This window comes from Melospiza georgiana, unplaced genomic scaffold (genome assembly GCF_028018845.1).
Source record: "Melospiza georgiana isolate bMelGeo1 unplaced genomic scaffold, bMelGeo1.pri scaffold_51, whole genome shotgun sequence".
NCBI lineage: Eukaryota > Metazoa > Chordata > Aves > Passeriformes > Passerellidae > Melospiza > Melospiza georgiana.
This window is the reverse complement of record NW_026652218.1, coordinates 687,502-702,344: the sequence shown is the minus strand read 5'-3', so window position 1 is coordinate 702,344 and position 14,843 is coordinate 687,502. Positions and strand designations below refer to the sequence as shown.

Sequence of the window (14,843 nt, the reverse complement as noted above, 5' to 3'; positions counted from 1 at the left end):
CAAATTCCCCTCTCAGAAAACCCAAACTTCCCCAAAATGCCTCAAATTCCCCCAAATCCCCCCTCAGGACACCCCAAATCCCCCAAATTCTCCAAAATCCCCCAAATTCCCCCTTTGGGACACCATAATCCCCCAAATTCTCATTTTTGACCCCAAACTTCCCACCTGATCACCCAAATTCCTATTTTTAGTCCCAAACTTTCCCTTCCTTGACAAAAATTCTCCTTTTTTAGTCCCCAATTTCCCTTTCTGGCCCCAAATTCCCCTTCTTTGGTCCAATTTTCCCCTTTTTTAGACTAAAATTCCCCTTTTTTAGATCCAGACTTCTCACCTGAGCACCCAAATTCCCCTTTTAGACCCAAATTCTCCTTTTTTGGTACAAATTTCCCTTTTTTTGGACCCAAATTCTCCCATTTTCAGCCCAAATTCTCCATTTTTGGCCCCAAATTCTCCGTTTTTGAACCCAAATTTCCCTTTTTAATCCCAAATTTCCCTTTTTTGGACCCAAATTCCCCCTTTTTTTATTACAAATTTCTCATTTTCGGACCCAAATCCTCCCTTTATTCAACCCAAGTTCTCCATTTTTGAACCCAATTTTCCCCTTTTTAGCCCCAAATTCTCTCTTTCCAGTCCCCATTTCCCCCTTTTCAGTCCCGAATTCCCATTTTTTATTCCCAAATTTCCCCTTTTTTCTAACAAATTTCCCCTTTTCGCCTCACAACTCACATCCCTATTGTTATGAACAAAAATTCTGTTGATTTTTTTCTGTGAGAAAAAGGTTACCACTGTTGCTGCAGGGGTTCTGCCTGTGTTATGGTAATTACGGGTCGTTGTTGTTAATGGTTGTTTTTGTATCAGTAAAAGCCCTGGCTGGGGCAAGTTGATGGCCCTTCTCTGAGACAGTGAAGGGTGGGGTACCTCCCGAACAGTGAGGAGAAGAGACTTTGGAGGGGAGGGATATGCAAATAACTCCAAGGACCAGCATGCTGTGTGGGACCCCTGCTCCGAATGCACTGAGAAAACCCCCAAAAAAACGAGCCACCTAAGAGTTGAGAGATTGGAGTGATATCTGGATGAGAGGAGCGGAGTGCTGGGCCTGCAGAGATGCTGAAAACCTTCGTTGTTCCTCACCCGGTGTTCGAGAGCCCCCGGGCCAGGTCTGGGAGGAAGCAAGACTGAGACCAATTCAACATTGGAGGGTCTTGATGCCCTAAAGGCTCCCACGAGGACCGGACCCCCAGCTCTGCCCTTACTGACAAAGCTGCACATGTCGTCCTCCTCCTCTGAGACACCCTGGGAGAGGCAGCGGGAGACTGCAGCCCCGCGGAGCTGCCCAGTCCTGAGCTGATCACTTATAATAAAGGCATTAAAAGGAGAAAAAGTCTCCTGGCCCTATTTATTTCAGCTGGGGTGCTCGTCCAGGATAGCCACACCGAAAGAGGACACCAGGACTGGCCATCTTGGACCTCCAGGACAGCTGGCTACCAGGACCAGAGGGATCGGCTCAGGAGCAACGACGCAGAGGAGCACCGGAGCACCGGACTGGTGAGAAATCCGGTGGCGGGATTGGGAGACGTGCACATGAGTGTGTAAGTGAGACGAGGGCCGGCAGCCAGACCCTCAACCTGAGAGTGGACCCCTAAGTACCGCGTTTCTGAGCTTTCGAGAGAAAGCCAGCTGGGAACAGGGAGCGGTGCTTGGAACTAGTGTGAGTGAGTCGTCTCCTAAGGGGCGAAAAGGGCCCCCCCCCCTCCGGGCGTGCAGAGGCAATATTTGTATGAGTGGCACGCACCCAAAGTAAGTCCTGACAGAGGGAAGTCAGGCAGATTTGTAAGTCCCGAGAAGGATTCGGGTAGCTCACAAGCGCTGCAGGCAAAGTAAGTCCTGACAAAGGAGTCAGGCACAAACCCCAGAGAAGGAGGCTGCGGTTTGCTTTTAAGTCCTGATACAGTGAAGCCTAAGAATTGGCAGGTTAGGCAAACTAAAAATCAGGCAGTTGTTTTTCCTGACTGAGGGAGTCAGGCACGACCCGGATTCTTAGGCTGAGGTTTCGTGTATTCAAGTCCTGATAGATGTAAGACCTGATGTTGGGAAAGTTGGGCAATCAGGAGATCGGGCAGTTGGTTCAGTATAAAGTCCTGAGCATCAGGCAGAAATTTGAAGTTTGGTGGAGGAGGCTGAAGCTCCTCAGTGGAGTTTTTTTTGAAATTACCTGTCAGTAGAGGCACCTTTGGAATTTTTTGCTATTGAGATCTGAAAAATGGGAGGGTGCAATAGTAAAAAGACCGGCAAGAGGCTGAGGTATATACATCCCAATAGTCCCTTAGGAGAACTGTTAGTAAAATGGGATTCTATAGAGGCCACGGAGGGATTAGATAAAGTGAAAATGATCCACTACTGTGTAGAAGTCTGGCTAGAATTAGAGTTGCAAGGAGGATGGCCTTGGTGTGGGACAAAGGATAAGTGGATGTGCCAACAACTAAATAATTATCTGACAGCTCGAGGGGATATTGATCCTGAGCAATTACTGTATGTATCTTGCTGGGTAAAGAGCACTGTTGAAGATGAAGAAGGTGCAAATTTGTAAGGTACAGAGGAAGAAAGAGGGGAATGAAGGAGGGGATGATAGGACTAGTAAAAGATGGAACCCCCTGGATTATTTGCCTCCTTCTGCCCCTCCACCTTATAATCCTCTTCTTCAAGCACCTCAAATGGCAGGTCCGGTTCTTCCCCCGGCTGCCATCTCATTACCACCTGCTCAAATTCCTCCTTCTACCTCTTCAGCTTCCCCTATGATAAACTCAGTATTTCCTCCAGTTCCTTCTGCATCACCACAAGTGCCTACTCCACCTGCTGCATTCTCCACCCCTTCTCCAGCTCCACTTAATATCCACACTCAGGCTCTTCTCCCCCTCCTATTGCTGTCCCTTTACCTCCTCCTAGTTGGGACATAAATGCCTCCTCGCCCAGTAAACAGCTATCAGCAAATACACCTGCTGATAAGCAGAACGTTCAGGGTAACCCAGATGTCCCTCAAAGTAGTTTGGCATCTGAAGATGGGCCATACTGTAGCACCAGATCCAAGACCTCCAAGGCAGAGAGACTCTTTCCCCTCAGAGAGGTTCCTATGGGAGGAGTAGCAGGAAGTGTTGGCTTTGTGAATGCTCCCCTAACTGCTTCTGAGGTGAGAGGATTCAAGAAAGAGTTGGGGCATTTAGTTGAGGACCCAGTGGGCATAGCCAACCAAGTGGATCAATTTCTAGGTCCAAATATCTACACTTGGGGGGAGATGAATTCCATCCTGAGTATATTATTTTCCCCAGAAGAGGTCCAGATGATAAGGGCGGCTGGCATAAGATTTTGGGAGAAAGATAACAGTCCAAGACCCCAGGTGCCATCAGGTGAATAGAAATTGCCACTAACGGATCCCAGCTGGAACCCTAATCAGGAGGAGGGGAGGAAGGCCATGAGGGAATATAGGTCTTTGATAATACGGGGGATCAAAGAGTCAGTTCCCAAAGGAACTAACACCCAATTGGCATTTGAGGGTGCACAAGAGAAGGATGAAGCTCCTGCTGCCTGGCCTAACTGCCTAAAGCGGAACTTCCAGTTGTACTCTAGAATAGACCCAGACACCCTAGAAGGTCAAATGCTACTAAAAGTCCAATTTGTTACCAAATCTTGGCCTGATATAAGGAGAAAATTGGAAAAGATGAAAGATTGGCAAGAGAAGGACATTAATGAGTTATTAAGAGAGGCATTGAAGGTGTATTTAAGGAGAGAGGAAGAAAAAGCAAAGGCCAAGGCTAAGATCATGGTTGCTGTAGCTAGAGAAAGTGCAGGGTGGGAGGGTCCACCACCAGGAGAAGGCAAGGATAGGTCAGTACTGTCAGGTGCAAGAGGGATGGAGAGACCTCAAGTCCCTTTGAGAGAACGACATTGCTATTTCTGTGGAGAGGCAGGACACATCAGGAGGTTTTGTAGAAAGCTCAGTCTCGATGAGGCAATAGCCAGGGAACAAGATAATTTAGGGAAGATCCTTAGAGGTGACAATTAGAGGGTCAGGGGCTTTACACTTTAGGGCACCTGATGCAACATCTAGAAGAGCCCTTGGTAAACTTTGAGGTGGGACCCCTAAATGAAGAATTAGAATTTTTTGACTAGATACAGGAGCAGATAAGTCCTTTCTCAACAAGGTAACATCTGAAGTTAGACAAAAACAGCTAAGTAGAAAGGATATCCAATAGCACCAAAACTGGCCAGTAACACTAAACTTGTAATAAGTGATGTGAAAGTAAAAGGTACCTTATTGTTTTCTTGCTGTGTGTGTGAGAGTGTCACAAGCAAAGTCAGCCTCAACTTCCCGGGCTGGTGGGAAGGGGGCAGGGGAAGTGTGTGTGTGACCTGCAAACGAGGCTAGTGCTCCCCAGATGTGTGAGGGAATCGTAGCTGTAAGAGCATGAGTGACACGCAGACAGCCTCACAGGTGAATGTGCACCAGAGGCAACCAGAGTCAGGGCCCTTCCAAGAGGCCCAGAAATGCTGAGACCTCTGGGCCAACCCCGAGGTGAGGGGAGCCACAGTGATTTTCTAGGAATAATGATCCAGTTTGTGTCTTGAGGGTGTGAAGGAATGGGTGAATTGAATGAGAAATAATGTAGACTAATTAAAGTAGAGGTTATGTAGATTGTGCATTATAAGTTTTACCACATCTCCTTAGAGGGAAGTGTATTGTGTAGAAGAATGGTGTAAGAGAAAAAAAAAAATAAGTGTAAGGGGTTGAAAGTAGGATTTAAGCTGTAAGTGAAAGTAAGAAACAGAAACAAGAGATAAATAGATAAGATCTTGAAAATAGAACAGAAAACCAGTCAATTAAATACACAAAAAAATAAGAGAATAAAAGTACTTTGGGAGTTAAGTTAGCTGACAGAAATACAACTCCTTGAAAAATACAGAGTATGCAGAAGTTGATGAGAGAAACATGCAAGCTATGGAAAAAGAGAAATAGAGAAATTACCAATAATATTAAACAGAGAAACTGCATTTTGATAGAATCATAAAATTGCAGACCATTAATGCCTGTGTTTGAAAGCCCGTTTCAGGTACTCTTCATTACTAATTCGACAGTGCAGACCAAAGGAGAAAGGTTGGACCCACATCACCCTCGCCCCCTGGAATTGGACCAGGATTAAACATAGTTTTTTTTTTCCCTCTGGCATTCTGGCATTGCACCAGACTCCACCCCATTCTCCCTCTGGCATTGGGCCAGACTCCCAGTTTTTCCCTCTGGCATTGGGCCAGAGTCCACACCACTCTCACCTCCGGGCACTGGATAAGGATTCAAATTCACCTAAGTATATTGTGATTTAAAGTTGACTCTCAGAAGGAAGAGTCAAAAAGACTGAACTGTATGGGAAAATACTTGGTATCAGAGTTCTAACATTGCTTAAAATGTTTCAAGACTGTTCTGTGTAAACTATGTTGGTAAAAAGTTTAAGACTGTAAATAAGTAATTCTGGTTAAGTTCCCCAATTTAATTCTAAAGACTCCAGGTTAATCCTCTACAGAACACTCCCCTGGGAGGGGAAACCAAAATTGGTAGGGAACAGACCAAGAGAGGTTTAACCAGAGAAGTGGGTGGAAGGGACTCTAAAGAGCTTGGAAGCTTTTCCTCAGTAAAATTCCCCAAGAGGCAAGGCCGGGTGGGCAGGCTGTGCAAGATGACCCATACCGGACTCTTGGGAAGGGTAGTAATGATGGCTCTGATTGCTGATGTTGCTCTGGGGAGCCGAGGAGAGCCGTGCAATGAGTGCTACCAACCCCTCTGTGAGGAGGAAGTGAGCTCCTTGTCGAGAGTCCACACCAGTTCTAACCCTGATTGTGTTAACCTCTCCCAATTGTTCTTTTATCAGAAAAATAAGAGAGTGTGTTGGATAGCCCACAATACTGCCACTTTTAGGCAGCCACTCCTAGGAGAGTGCCCTATAGGGGAAGCCTGGTTGTGATGGTGCTGAAACAAGCTCAGTAGATCTGGTAAAAAGAAAAGAAATGGTGAAAATGGTAAGAAAAATTGTTTGTAACAAGTATTTAGCAGTGGAGTATTCAGCCACCCACTGGATCCCAAGAGATCCAAACAAATTAGACTCTTTTGAAAAAAAAAAAAAAAAAGAAAGTGATCACCATGACGTTTATGAATGTTATGAGTGTACTGAAAAAGAGATAAATCCCTTTTGGAACACATTTCAGGGGAGCTCTAAACCCCTAGGTTTGATCTCTGATACCACAGCACACACCAAATTGTCAGGAGACTGGTCTGGCAGCTGCACCGCTAGAATGATAAAACCAATTTTCTTCTTGTTGCCCAAAGAAACTGGATCAAGTTTAGGACTTCCTATATATACTGATTTGGGAGAAATTAAACAGACCAGGCAAAGTGAAATAGAAATTGAGAAAATCCAAAATTGTAAAAGCCGAGTTCAGACCCCAATATCTATGTTAAACAAAGTCATCAGGCTGCAGGCAGTATTAAAAATAAAGAATGCAATTATTAGGAACATTTCAAACAAAATAAAAAGATTAGCATGTGTAAATAATCAAGATCAAACTCCTACACTTGATCCCAGTGGGTGGGAGAACCTGGAGATTTTCAGCAAAGATGTATGGGAAAAGGTAGTTTTTCTCGCTGTGTGTGTACTTGGAGGATTGCTCTTTTTACTATGCTTATTTATCTCTTTCAGTAAAATAGTATTTGCCGTGCAGACCAACCTGAAGAAACCAAGGAAAGTAACAAGTTTAAGTAACCATGATTACCAAAGTGCACAAGAAATTTATAGTCAATTCAAAACAAAAAAACTGTAAGTTGATGTGAGCTTAAAATCTAAGCTCGATCAAAGAAAAAGAGGGGGGACGGTTATGAACAAAAATTCAGTTGATTTTTTTCTGTGAGAAAAAAAGTTACCACTACTGCTGGGCTGCTGCTTGTGTTATGGTAATTACGGGTCGTTGTTGTTAATGGTTGTTTTTGCATTAGTAAAAGCCCTGGCTGGGGCAAGGTAATGGCCTTTCTCCTGAGACAGTAACGGGTGGGGACCTTCCCGAACAGTGAGGAGAAGAGACCTGGGGGAGGGGGTTATGCAAAGTGAATCCAAGGACCAGCACGCTGTGGGGGGCTACGGCTCCAAACGCACGGAGAAAACCCCAAAAACAACGAGCCGCCTAAGAGCTGAGAGACTGGAGTGATGTCTGGACGTGAGGAGCCGAACGCTGAGCCTGCAGAGATGCGGAACACTATTGGAGTCCCTCTCGCCCTGACCACGGGAGTCGTCCCCAGCGCCGAGACTGAGGGAGACGGCGCCGGGAAAACTACCATCGGAAGGGATCACCGTGCCCTAAAGGCTCCCGCGAGGGCGTGATTCCCCAGCTCTGCCCCTAGTGGACAAAGCTGCGCATATCCTCTTCCTCTGAGTCGCCCTGGGAGACACGACGGGAGACTGCAGCCCCGCCGAGCTGCCCAATCCTGAGCTGATCACTTTTAATAAAGGCATTAAAAAGGAGAAGAAGTCTCCTGGCCCTGTTTATTTCACCCTACACAAGGACATCAGCCCCTTCACTGAATTATTGACCATTGCAAAGTGCTCCTTACCAGCGCTCTTTCTGATGAGAACTGCTTTTGCTGTTTCACTTTATATACTTTTAACTCTGCATCTTTTTCTTCAACCATTTTATCATATTCATTCTGTGGTAAAAAAAACCAAACCAACAACAAACTCAAAACATGTGACTAAATGTTACAATTATAGAGTTATCCAGTCTTAATTTTTTTTTTTCAAACCAGGCTCTTAAGATTCGGAAAGAAAAGATTCATTGATGCTTCTGCAGAAACTGTAAAACAGGAAATGCTCAATTCAAGTATTATTTTGTGGACTGGCAGAGAGTGCTTTATTTCTGTGCAGCAATATGTGCTCAGCACTAAGAGCCAGCTGTGCCATCTTTATTAATGTATCTGCTAAAGATATTGCAAAATGAGGAATAGAAAGGTAAACTAAAATGTGTCAGGCTAAACTGCTGACAGTCACTAAGTAACCTCAGAGAAAGAGCCAAACTGATACTGAAAAATATTGCATTCACGTGGTATCAAAGGAAGCCTGAACTGAAAAAGAAATCTAACAATCCCAGAAGCTTAGATTATTGGAATTTATCTGCCCATAGGAATCTTTTCAAAATCTTCAAATTAATTTGATTTTAGATGATGCAAAGCACAGCATGTGTTCAGCTTCCTTTTCCCAGACTCAGACCTGTTTCTGCTTTTGAAAGGTCATTTATGTGGTGTCACAAGTTATAAACATGGTATTGACATGGTATCACCCATTGCAAACCACAGCAAGCAGGAAAATCTCTGACCTTGTGCTTTTCCATCAGTGCCACCATCTCAGTTATCTTGTGCTGACATCTGGTATCAGTTTCTCTCTGTATCATTGCAGTTTCATCACAAAGCAACCTCATCTTTTCTACCTGTCAGTAATAAATTGCATTTCATTCATCAACATAACACTATATTTCTTTTAAATCTCAATTTCTTCTTCCCCCTGTGGGTGCAAAGTTTGCAGTCCCACTTGGGCTTTTTTTGCTTTTAAGATCCCTTTCAAATCCCTCATCTCTTCTGCAGATTGTTAAAATGGGCAAGATCAAAGGTACAGCCATGGCAGGCAAGCTCACTCCAAACCAAAATGCCATTTCAAGCCCTCTGCCCTAACATTTCTTAGTATTGCCATCAGAAAATGTGTGTGCAGAAAAATCCTAATATGGGAGAAGTTATAATCTAATTTGATTGTGCTGACTTTATACCAAGGGTGGAATTTCTTTAAACTGTATCTTGAAAGAAAGAATTTTTAATGGAGTTCTCATTTTCAAAGACATATTCAAATACTTCAACCTAAGCACCTAATGTACTAAAGCTTTGCTCTCAGGCAAACACAAGTTCCATTTATGTTAATAAGACTGAAATATGAGCAAGGAGTCTGGCCAATAAAGCTTCATAAAACATTTTAGATTAAAAAAAAAATTAAATTACAGTAAAAATTAACACCTCTCACCTCTTCACGAAGTTTATTTTCATTTACTTTTCTTGTTTCTATGTCTTTTTGATAGATGTCAACTTCTTCCTTATGTTGCTTGTTCATATTTTCCATCTCTAACTGCAATTTATTCACCTTTGGAGAATGCAGAATTGCTGCTGTTATCTGTTTAGGAATTACTATGTTAATGATTTTTTCTTACCTCTTATTTTTGAGCACAAACACTGTTACTTTTAAGGTATATGATTCAAGTGTTTCCTATTTAAAAGTTCAGGGTTTTTTAAAATAAAGATTTGAACTTTGGCCTGAAGTGAGTTAGAAAATACTCAAAGGAACAATGGCAACAGCACAATGGGGAAGACTGCCCTAAGCAGTCACCCTAAATGCTGTGAATGCCTTGGAAAAAAACAAATAGAGATGAAGATTTTATTCCCTCTCTTGTAAATCTGTATCAGATTTTCCCAGGTTTTATGGTACATTTTCTCCCAGCTGTGCATTTTGACTACAGTTTTTCCTTTTAAGTTTTTTCATATGAATATCCCCAAAAAAGTCCACTTTTCTTCAAGTGCAATACCCAAAGCTGGACACAATATTCCCATCAGAGGGATTGCCACTGCAGAACACATTTAAAGAACAGACTAAAAAGAACAATATATTTATATATATATTTCTTTTAAATGCTTTTCTGTTACAATGAGGTTGCTGAACCCTGTTCAGTCCACTATCAACAAAAGAAAAAAAAAAAAGGAACAGATTGGAAACATCATTAATTGCAATGTGAATCCATCTCTTAAATGTCCAATAGTCAGTGCCCAATGATTAAAAATGGAAGCATCTTCTAAAAACTATGAGCTCATTTCTGCAAATTCTGTATCCCAGATCCATAAACCAGCTCAGAATGTATTTAACAAGTATTATCATTACTTACACTGGGAGTTAAAAACACTCCCAGTGTAAGTAAAAAGTAAGTAAAAATAACATGATGTTATTTAAACCTACCTTCCCTTCATAAGTATTGCTTTTCTTGCTTTCTGCAGTAATTTTCTTTTTCAGCACCTTATTCTGTTGAAATAAAACAAAACAAGCACTGTACCTTAATAAGTTAATAGAATTATGTCATGGTTTAACTGCATCAAGAAATTCCAGATTTCATCAGGCAAATAACTCTCTGTTGTGCAGCTCAGGTTCCAGAACAATTCTTCAAACAAATGAATGTTCAGCTAATTTCTGTGATAATTACTGTTTCTTTATGACCTTCAGAAAGGCTCCTCCTGAGCAGCAGCAGGGAATAACAAATGAGGTGCAGAATGGGAATTAAAACTAAGATGCTGCTGACAGAAGGCGTGAAGATGTCATAACCAAAAATACAAGTTATTTATTTTTACAGTGAAATTACTACAGTTTGTGCCACTGCAGAATTCTTTTCTACTAGTGGTAACTGAGATACTCATACAAGTACATAAATAACACTATGCACTAAATGAAAAAGAGTAGAAGTTTATTAAAGATATTATTTTTGCAATTGTTTTTTTTCAAATTAAGGCTCATTTAACAAATCAAGTGATCCCTAAGATATCTCCCTAGTTTGCTCAGGGCTAGGATAAGAAAGGAGAATTTTTAAATTACATAGGTGCATCTAAAGACATCACAGCAGACACAAAGCTGCTGAAAAGGCAACCCAAATGTATTTGTGACATTTAAAATCTCTACACACCTCCTGCTGCAACTCTTCAATGCATTTGGTTTTATTTTCCACCTGTTTCTTTAAATTATTTATCTGAAAGAGATATTTCAGACATGAATTAGTAAGTTCTACAAATGACTCCCCAGGTGAGCAATTCCTGTAGATGTTCTCAAACCTGCCCTTGCACCAATCTGGTTTGTTCCAATGGGACTGAAACACCAGCTGCCATGTTAGAATAATCAGAGTTTTAGCCATAAAGTACCACAAGATGTTAATTAACAGCAGTGAACCAGTTCCTTAGTGGTTATAGAGTTAAGAAAGAAGAAGAAAAAAACCCCAGCATCTTCACAATTTAAAAAATGCACTTGTATGAAGTTCCCTACATCCATGAAAAAATCAATTCTCCCAATTATTTTCTACAATCTTCAATGGCTTTTCCTTTCTTGAAATTTCATTTTCAGTTCTCTTAACCTGAAATTAAATTGTAAATCTTTGACTTTTACAATGAAATTTTGAAATTTGCTAAAAACCCCAGGTTGCTTTGAACCAATAGAAAGAAAAGTAAAAATGTTTGAATCTATTTAAGCTCAAACTCACACTACATATAAAAAGCTAATCCAGAGCCCATCCATCACTGAGTGGGTATATGAAAAAACAGAAAAGCAGGTTCTCTGTTTGCCTGAAAACAAACAAATAAATCTTTAATATTAAACTTCCAGCACAGAGTGAACATCCCAGTGGCTGTGCTTGTCTTTTGAAATACCAGGGCTCACTTGTGGACACACAAGGGCACAGCTGGCAGCAGCTGGGAAAGAAGAAACCTCTGGCAGAGATCACATACCCCAGGCAGAGCTTTGCAGAAAAACCCCAACAAAGATTTTACATTGAATGCTGCCCTGCAGGTTCTGTAAGATATTTTCATGACACATGACATACATTTTCTTCTCTTTCATCCAGTGTACTTTTCATCTCTTCACCTGTCTTTGCCATTTTCTCCTTCAAAGACTCCAGTTCATTTCTAAGTGCCAAATTAACAAGCATTAGTAAATATTTCCTTATTGCCTTTAACTTATTTTCAGTACTTCTAACAAACCCATATTTTATTTTCTGAAAAAAGCTGCTAATGTTGATGGGAACTTCATAAGCTGCTCAATGAAAATGTTCTTAAAATGCAGCAACAGGCCCAGTAAGTCAATATGTGAACTGTCCATACTTCTTTTAAGTAGGAAAAGATGTTCCAGGAACCCAAGGAAAATACATCCTGACCTGGACTATTGCAATGCAGCTGTGAAACATGGGAGCTGCCTATTGAACTGGGGATACAGAGAGTAACTCTGATCCAGTTTTGCCTTGTCACATTTAATCCATAACCTTCAACTTCCATTTGAATTTCCTTCACACCTGAGATGTCTAATGCAAAACAAGACAGCTCCTACTGTGTAAGACAAAATGATGACAAACATTGTTCCTGCAGCAATTGGTATTTCTAATCTGAGACAATTTCTACTTGGCCAACAGCAATTCTGAATAGTTTCTGTTTAGCTATGTAATCTAAAAAAACATTAATCAAAAAATCCCAGAAAGCAGCATTTGAACAGAAACTGAGTCTACTTCCTTTAACAATATCAGTTATTATTATTTGTTTTTACTTGCCTTAGCTGGCAATTTGCCTCTTCTAGGTTTTCAACTAACTGCTTTGTATTTTCTTCTTCTTTCTTACTATCCTAAATAAAGACCCATGTGTCAGCAAAGAAATAAAATTCAAAGTGACTTCTTAAAAAATTCAAACACATCCAGAGCACACTGACCTGCCTTGTTCAGAAGTGTAAATACACTTCCTTTCCAATTCAAATACAAAAAATAGCTCAGGTACTCTACAGACCCAAGTCATGTTGCAGCTCATCATCTAATTTGTGAAACTGAGTCATTTGTCAAATTGAGTGTTGTCCTTTCAAGAAAGCTGGAAGTTTACAACTTGCCTCTTGTTCTTGCAGCTTATGGAGTTCTGAAGCCACAGCACTTTTCTCTTGTGCTGTTTGTTCTTTCTCTAGTGAAAGCTTACTGAGATACACTGTTAGCTGTTCATTCTTTAACCTAATTTAAACCAAATGGCCAAGAAGAATAGTAAGATGCATTTTGAAACCTCCTTTTAAATTAAACATACCCATTATCAAGTGTTATTCCATGCTGAAAAAAGTCCAGGCCTTTATCTACAAATATAAGCTTTGCAGCAGAGTCAAAGAGATGTAAAAAGGTGACAGAAGAAGGAAAGAAAATCAGAGTCAACTTTTATATAAATATAATGGTTAGTGAAGGTGATGTAGTTCAATGCAAGATTAACAATGAATTCAGAAACTTTCTCTTCTTGTTAAATAAGTTAGAGAGATATGGAACAACTACATATGCCATAGCATATATACAAATAAAGTAAGTGGAATTTAGAAATGTAAGTATATAATTAATGGCATATATGTGGTTCAAAACTTCCATTAGAAAACAATCATAGTTCATTTCACTGTGGATTAAAGCAACTTCTATATTACACCAAAACTAATTCAGTGTTATATTTTCAAAATGGTCATATGCCTCTTGTTCAAGATCTGTTTTCAGAGTCACAAGCTGCTTTAAATAATCTTGTTCCTTCTCAGCTGTACAGGTCAGCTGTGCTTTCAAATCCTGCAATTCTTTCTGCAAAATGAAAAGGAAGAGTTTTCAGTATCCATGAGCAAACTCCAATTGCTGGAGGTTTTTAGATGTGAGCTAAGAGCACAAGGCTTTCAGAAGAACCCAACAACATCCATGCCATGGATTATCCAGATTGGATCTTTGCAGTCTCTTCTGGGATCTGGAAGTGGCGTGAGACAGTGAACTGTGACACCAGTGCTGTTCATGTCTGTCCCCTGCTGTGAGTTTCATTACCTGGGCTGCAAAATTAGGGTGGGACCCTGCTCTGGGTGCTGTTTCTTATGTATAAACTTGAATCGAAGTCATGATGTGTAACTTCACTGTTTCTAAAAACACGTTACTATTGCCCTGCTTCAGACCTCTCTCATCTGGAGAGCATTTTCATTTCTCTCTCCACATTTTTCTCTCTCTGCAAATTTTCTACAGTAGCCTCAAGATTCTTCTTCCGACAAAGTCCTCCAATTTACCCATTTTAGAAAATGAGTGAAACTCAGTTCAGGACACTCAATGCACAGATTATAACAACAAGCAGACACAGTAAAATGCACACCTGATTTCACACTATCTTAACTTTAGTTGATATGGATTCTTGTTAGACTTGTAAATATAAAATCATAATGAAAATAAACCTCTGTTAAGAGTGTATTTCATATAGCTTAGACTTATGTGACAGAAAATGGGCCTGTGTCACAGCACAGCAGGGTTCACAGAGGCCAGAGCTAATTACCTTCCTGGAAGGAAGAAAAAATGGGAAAACTTTATATCCAGAGGCAGTGGCATTTGAATGGGCATGAACAAAGACGGAAATAACCAAAAATCTTGAGAAGGAAAACCAAAAACATGGGAGACAAGAAAAACCAAAAGCACAGGAGACAAGAAAAACAGAGGCAATAAAGAAGTTCTTCAAAGAAAAACTGAAATTGTGTGTGAGAAAGTTTAATAGAAATGTTAAGGTAGACTAGATGGAGTTTATTTATGGCATTTTAGATAATTACAAAGCAAGAGGAATTTCATATGAAGAGGAAATGCCATGAGATTAATAAAAAGAACATTTACCAGAGTTTCTGACAGCTCTTCAAGTTGCACTTCTTTATCATATTTTACTTTAGTCATCTCTTCTACAGCACATGAAATGCAAAATGAATGGAACAGAAATGATTTTTCATATTTAGCAGGCAGTATAAAACTTTAACCCTTTTGCAATACCCAGTTCTCAAAACTTGTTGGATTAAGTGAAGAAACTGAAAAGCTCATTTATGACCTAATCTAAATGTAGACTTGAAAAAATTATTCAGACATTAGCAAATCTATATTTGAAGAGAAACTAAATATTTATCTTAAATAAAATTTACAGCTTATTATGTTTTCCACAATTATAACTTCAAATAAACCATGGACTG

The 14,843-nt window shown here is 40.5% G+C and overlaps 2 pseudogenes; one reads left to right on the top strand and one right to left on the bottom strand.

Moving 5' to 3' along the window:
• The window catches only part of LOC131096532 (zinc finger protein 189-like), a 435,229-nt pseudogene that overhangs the window by 344,674 nt on the left and 75,712 nt on the right, over positions 1 to 14,843 (top strand).
• Positions 1 to 14,843, bottom strand: part of LOC131096523 (synaptonemal complex protein 1-like) — a 48,616-nt pseudogene that overhangs the window by 22,816 nt on the left and 10,957 nt on the right.